The 7,044-nt window shown below is 44.4% G+C and overlaps 1 long non-coding RNA gene across 1 annotated transcript; it reads right to left on the reverse strand.

Moving 5' to 3' along the window:
- Positions 1–689: 689 nt before the first annotated feature.
- Positions 690–6,591, reverse strand: LOC116970697. The gene is made up of 3 exons (XR_004411272.1): positions 6,430–6,591; positions 2,724–2,795; positions 690–787 (listed from the first exon to the last, which is right to left on the reverse strand). It is a non-coding gene; the product is annotated as an uncharacterized LOC116970697 (long non-coding RNA).
- Positions 6,592–7,044: the final 453 nt, after the last annotated feature.

Genomic DNA, 7,044 nt, shown 5'->3' on the forward strand with positions numbered 1-7,044 from the left:
GCCTCCACTGGCTCCAGCTCGGGGGCATCTCAGTGTGAAGATTCTCTTTTCCCATTGTCTGTAAGCTGGTCCACTTTGCTAATCTTGGGATCTCTACCTTCTCCAGCTTGCCTCAGAAACATCCCCTCGTTGTTTCTCAGATCAATAGGAGCTCCCTTCCTCAATGACAGTGGCAGCACAGTGGCGCAGCAGATAAAATGTGCAAACTCCACACTGATATCACCCAAGTTTGGGATCGAACACGGGTCTCAAGCGCTGTGAGGCAGCAGCTCTGCCAGCAGCACCACAACACAGCACCAGAGATCTGGGTTCAATACTGAGCTTGGGTGCTGTTGGTATAGAGTCTGTGCTTGGCCCCATGAATGCTTGTCTTACCTCCGGATGTTCCAGTTTCCTCCACCACCTCATAGATATGCGGGTTAAATCGCCCCTAAGATCCAGGGAGATGATGAGAAAGTGGGTTGATATAGAATTAGTGAGAAAGTATGACCAATGGTTGGCATGAACTCAGTGGGCAGAAGAGCCTATTTCCATGCTGTATCCATAAAATTACAACTTTTAACCACTCTGCCACAGGAGCTGGATCGTGAAAGCTGGCCTTTACTTCCTGCATCTCTTCCTCCTGGTTACCTCCGTGCAAATTCCAAATGATAACCATCACTGCACTCACCAACATTCCTGGCCAATTCTCCCGGAGTTGGGACTGCCTGGGTGGCTGCCCTGTTTCTTGTCTCTTTGTTTAAATCAACAACACTGTAAATAGGATCCCCTTCAGGCTCCTGTGAACCTGTCAAAGACACAAAAAAGCAATGCTTTTTTTAATGGAGAAATTAGAGCCCCCATACTATCCACCCATCCCCTCCCACAGGGTCAAAACTGTAGATAAAACAGAAGGGAATCCTGGAGTAATCGCAAAATGCAGAACTTTCCAACCCTATCCTCAGGCGTGGTGGAGGGTTACATAGATGAGGTTCTTTGTGCAAACCTATGAGATACATTGATCAGGTATTGTTACTTTGGGAAGCTTAAATGGCAAATGAACACCGTCACTCTCGTGAAGAAGTCACATCAGCGGCTGTATTTCCTGAGGTCTCTGTGGAGAGCAAACGTCTCACAGCCGCTGCTGTTGTCCTTCTACCGATGCGCCGTGGAGAGTATCCTCTCCTATGGAATCCTGGTGTGGTTTGCTAGCTGTACTGTGGCTGAGAGGAGGGCGTTGCAGGGAATTATAAAAACTGCGCAGAACATTACAAACGCCCAACTGCCTTCCTTGGATGACATATATAGGGCCCGATGCTTGCGCCGGGCCACAAATATCAAGCAGGACACATCCCACCCTGCCAACCACCTTTTTACTCTGCTACTCTCTGGGAGGCGATTCAGGACTCTGAAGGCTCGCACCGGTAGACTAAAGAATAGTTTCTACCCATGTGCGATAAAAGAGCTAAATTCCAACAGAGAACGCTGGGGAAGCAAAATGTAATTCCAAGAAATGCCGCCAAATTCTTTTAAATTCTTTTAAATTCTTTTAAAATACCTATTTATTTTTTACTAATAAGTGTACATATGTGTTAATGGTTGTCGTGTTTGTATTTTTTTAACCGGAGGAGATGTAATGGAATTTCGTTGCACAGTATTGTGCAATGACAATAAACGTATTCATTCAATAGGATCAATTCCAAATTACAATGGCCTTTCAAAACCAAAGCTGGTGTATTAGATATAATATTGGTCTCCTTACCCCATAAAGGAATGTACAGGCAATTCCGCTATACCACGAATGCTGCATTCTTAAGGAACATCTTATTGTAAAAAATTTCATTCTGAACATAATTGTGCCAATGAGAAAAAGGAGGTAAGGGGCTAGTGATTATGAAGCTTGCAATGACAATGTTATTTCTCCCACTGGTTTTTTAAAAACAAAGATCTTTTTTATAGCTCCAAGTTTAGTTTTGTAGCTGCAATCTACAAATACTGATGGCTCAATGTTACATTGTTTAATAGAGTATCACTGCACACATGTCAATTTAAATGATTGCTTGGCCACCCATGATGATCTGTATTCATAAGAGACAGCGGTGACTGCTTACTGCAGGGAGGTTACATGAACATGTTTTTTTCTCCCCAGGTTGTTTTTTCCAAGATAGCTTTTTTTCTGCTTTCCAAAGTAACTTTTAACCGGTTCTCTACTTCCTGATAGAGATTATTTTATAACCAATTCAAGCTGCATAATAGCATTACCTAATTCAGCAATCGTGTTGTAGCCAATTTGCGATTTCAAAACCTATGTTGAGCAGAACTACCTGTACTTACTTTGCAGGTTGAGCAGCAAAGGTTCATGAGGCTGGTTTTTGGGATGACAAAGAGATTAAATAGGTTGGACCTTAAATCTTTAGAGTTAAGGACAGGTGTCCAATACAAAATACTTCCAGTAGGTTCGACAGAGTAGATTAATTCCCATGACTGAGGAATATGGAATCTTAGTGCAAGCCCTGGGCCTCAAGGCGAGTCTTTTAAGTATTAATATTCCACTTGAACACACAATCCGATCTGCTCTGAGAGGGATTGTCTTTGCTGATCTAATTAGGAGGCTATGGGAGGTAGGGAAGGAGGGTTGGTGGTAGCGACAATTGAAAGGCCAGTTATTAAATGCGGGTTTGAGCTCTGCTTTTCCAAAGAATGTCCTCAATATGATAGGAAGTTTTGGCAGATTCTCCTATTACCTGGCTCTGATCCTTGTGGTTTACGACCATTGGCCACGCTGGCATCAACACAACACGCACGCTGCTGTGAACCTGTCAAAGACACAGGAAAGTATTCTGTGAGAATTCTCTCTCGATACCTCTCCCACTCTCCTCCTTTAACACACTTCTCTACTCTCAGCTCTCACCCATCCAGGCCTCCTAATTCCCTGCTCGAGTTCTTTCCTTTCATAATCAATTTCTGTTCCTTAAACTTTGCATATGCATCCTTTTCCTTAGAGGCTAAATTTACAACCTCTCATCATTAAATCACTCTCACTTCCTGATGCAAACTTTCCCAATAGCAGCTGGTCCATAACTACTTTCCCCAGTAAAAAGCAAAGTTCTGGAAAAATTCAGAGGGCCACGCAGGCTCTGGGGTGGAGAGAAATGGATAGATAATATTTTGGGTCGCGATCCTTCTTCAGATTGATGGAGTAGAGGGGAGAAAGTTGGCAAGGAGAGTTGAAGGGGAACGGGTGTGGCAAAAACTGACAAATGTTGGTAGATTCAGAAGAGGGTTGAGTGGCAGATGGATGGAGCTGTGGCGGCGTACTGGCGACGACCCGACTTCGGAGGCTCGGCCGCGGGCCCAGTGGACGACATCGTCGGGAGCTCGCAGGTCACAGGTTGGTGATCTGTTTTTCCGGAGCTCCCGCAACAACAGCTTCGTCCGCTGGACTGGAGGGCGGCAGCTTCGGCAGCTTTGACCACCCTGGGCCGCGGAGTTTGAACCGGCCCGTTCGCTGAGCTCGGATTCAGCCGCGGGACTGACTTACCATCACCAGGCGGGGTCAGAACATCGGAAGCCTGGATCGCCTCAGCGCAGAGGGAGAACAAGGAGGGAAGAGCCAAAGACTTTAAGACTTTTGCCTTCCATCACAGTGAGGAGGTGCCTGGTGAACTCACTGTGGTGGATGTTAAATTTGTGTTTATTGTGTGTTTTTGTTATTTTATTATATATATGACTGCAAGGCACGAAATTTCGTTCAGACTGGAAGGTCTGAATGACAATAAAGGATACTTTACTTTACTTTACAAAGGATTGAGATAAAATGAAGACAATGAAGACAGATGTAGAATCAAATAAGGAAGGAAGAAAACTGTGTAATATAAAACCAAAGGGCAGGATGTGTGTCTCAGTGGGCTTCCTTGTGTCCCAGTGTTGAACACGATTCAGTAGCAATCCTACCCTACCCTGTGATGTTCTGTTGCATTAATCATGCACATGCTTGCTCAGTAGACTAGCAAAAAGTTTGGCATTTCTCCAACACACTAGCCAATTTCTACAAATGCACCATTGAAAGCAAGACAAAGTGCTGGAGTAATTTAGCAAGTCGGGCAGCATCCCTGGAGAACGTGGATAGGTGACGTATAGGGTCGGGACCCTTCATCAGACTGATTGGGATACTGTCAGGATGCTTCACAGCTTGGAAACAGCTCACCAAGACTAAGACATTTCAGAGAGTTGTGGATGTAGTCGAGTCCATCACACAGACCACACTTCCCACTATTGACTCCATCTGCACTTCACGCTGCCTTAGGAAAGCAGTCAACATAATCAAGGATCTTTTTCACCTCGGTCATCCACTCTTCTCCCCTCTCCCGTTGGGCAGAAGATACATAAGCTTAAAGACTCAATCCACCAGATTCAGGAACAGCTTCTTCCCCCACTTTTGTCAGACTACTGAACCGTCCTCCCACAAACTAAGGTGTAGTCCCGATCTTCCAACTTACATCAGTGCGACCCATGCATTTTTTCTCTTTTTATCTGAACTTTTTCTGGAGCTGTAACACTGTAATGAAGGAACTACAGATGGCTCAGTGGCACAGCGGTAGAGTTGCTGCCTTACTGCGCCAGAGACCTGGGTTCGATCCTGACTATGGGAGCTGTCTGTATGGAGTTTGTATGTTCTCCCTGTAACCACTTAGGTTTTCTCTGAGTGCTCTGGTTTCCTCCCGCACACGACAGACATAAGAATTAATGATACAGGGTGCTCGCTGGTCGGCACAGACATGGTGGGCCAAAGAACCTGTTTCCACGCTGTATCTCTACTAAACACAATATTATGTACTCTGGTATTTTTCTCTTTACCCTGCCTGTTGTACTTGTATATGGATTGATTGTACTCATGTATGATATGATTAGATTTGACCAAATAACATGCAAACAAAGATTTTCACTGTATCACAGTAGAAGTGACTATAATAATAAATTAATACATGAATGCAAGCATTTGTTGCTGTTGTACAAATCTAAGGACCTAATCAAGAACCTATCAATCTCCGCTTTAAATTTTCCACTGACTAGACCTCCACTGTTGCCTGTGGCATTGAATTCCACAGATTCATCAGTCTCTGGCTAAAAAAAAAAATCTTCCTCATCTCCATTCTAAAGGTTCATCCTTTTATTCTGAGGCTGTGCCCTCTGGTTCTGGACTCTCTCACTGCTGGTAACATTCTCTCCATGCCCACATGTCCTTTTGATAGCATAGAGACCAAGGACCTATACATTTATACCTGAGTTCATATCTTCTTGCATTAAAGGCCAACATTACATTTGTTTTCCGAAATCCACACGTTTGATACATAAAGTGAGTTATCTGTGAACATCGGTATTCCCCAATCTGTAACCGCTGGAACAGCATTGAAGTTTGACAGCTTTTTTTCCTGAAGTGGATTATCTCACATTTTCTCACATTCCCATGTTGTTTCCCAACGCACTTGGCTGGTCGATATATTCTCTTCAAACCTTGAGCCATCACATTCCCACTCAGTTTCACATCATCTGCAAACTGGTCCATGATTGAATCGGAAAGCTCAGAACCTTTTTCAAATGATACCCAAGCATTTGAAGAACAGCGAGGATGTAAGGACAGAATCACAGCCGGACCTTCCCACAAATTCATCGGAGGGCAAGGGCAATGAATACCTTATCTCAGGACTGTATTATTAAGAACAGGAAATTCTGACCATGTTATACCCAAGTCTATGGACAAGGTCTGTCAGGGTAGCAATGGTGAGGGCAGACTTGACCCTTCAAGGGGTACAGCCCCAGTCCACTAGAACTGAAGATTTAACCTTGGCACACGACGTCTGTGCCGACCATAATGCCAAATTAAACTAATCGTATCTCTCTGCACATGGTTGATCTCTTCCCATTCCATGTATATTTATGTGTATAAATGCTCTTTAAACATTGCTAGCGTGTCAGCTTCCACACCTCCCCTGGTTGCACGTTCCAGGCACCAACCATTCTGAACAAATGGCACTTCTTAAATCTCCGTTAAAAACATTCCTACTCTCACCTTAACCCATGCTCTCTAGTTTTTGACATCTCAACCTTGGGGAAAATGACTAACTACTCTTTCTAAGTGTCTCAGAATTTGACATTCTTTGATCAGTTCGCCCCTCAGCATCAGATGTTCCAGAGAAAAACAATCCATCCTCTCCTTATAGCTAAAATCTTCTAATCCAGGCATTATTCTGTAACCCTCTGCACCGTCTCCAAAGTGTCCAAATCCTTCCTGAAATGTGGTGACCAGAACTGGACAAAATACTCCAAATGTGGCCTAACCAGGGATGACTGGCCTCCTGTTCACATTTCCGGCCTATAATATTTGAAAAAGCCACCAGTCCCAAGAACACCCACAACAGCCCACAATGTAGTTGTTATTGGCAAACTCACCTTTTTTCAAAGACATGAGAGCAAATACCATCACAAGGAGGACAATAGCCAATATGGGTAATCCAATGTAGAGTTCCAGCCACAACCGTCTCCCGTCATTGGGTAGGCAGATCTCACACGTGTCTCTCTGGTGTTCATTCTCAGCCACACACGTGTAATACCCTGGCAGCCTGGGGTGAAGCAGCTCTCCCACAGTCAGTAGTTTCTCTGGATCATGCGTGACTGTCATCTCACTAATGTTCACGGGCAGTGAGCTGTTCCCTGGGACGATCCACGTGATGTTTGCAGGGGGCTTCCCTTCAGCCCTGCACACGAAGGTGGGTTCTCCAGTTACATTGTCGCTCGCAACGAACAGCTCCAGGATGGTGGCTGGGACTTGGAGAAGGAAGAAATTAAATTAAATTCATTTAATTAATCACTGTTGATGTGTGCGGATAGAGTCCATCTGAATGGGGATTGGAAGAACACATCTAGGAGACTGCAGTGAAATATTTGCAGATATGATAGTGTCTTTGAGAAGCACATGGATCTACAGGGAATGGAGGGATATGGATCATGTGTCGGCAGATGATATTAGTTTAACTTACAGAACCATTATGTTCTGCACAGATATTG

Source organism: Amblyraja radiata, chromosome 3, assembly GCF_010909765.2.
Source record: "Amblyraja radiata isolate CabotCenter1 chromosome 3, sAmbRad1.1.pri, whole genome shotgun sequence".
Classification (NCBI taxonomy): domain Eukaryota; kingdom Metazoa; phylum Chordata; class Chondrichthyes; order Rajiformes; family Rajidae; genus Amblyraja; species Amblyraja radiata.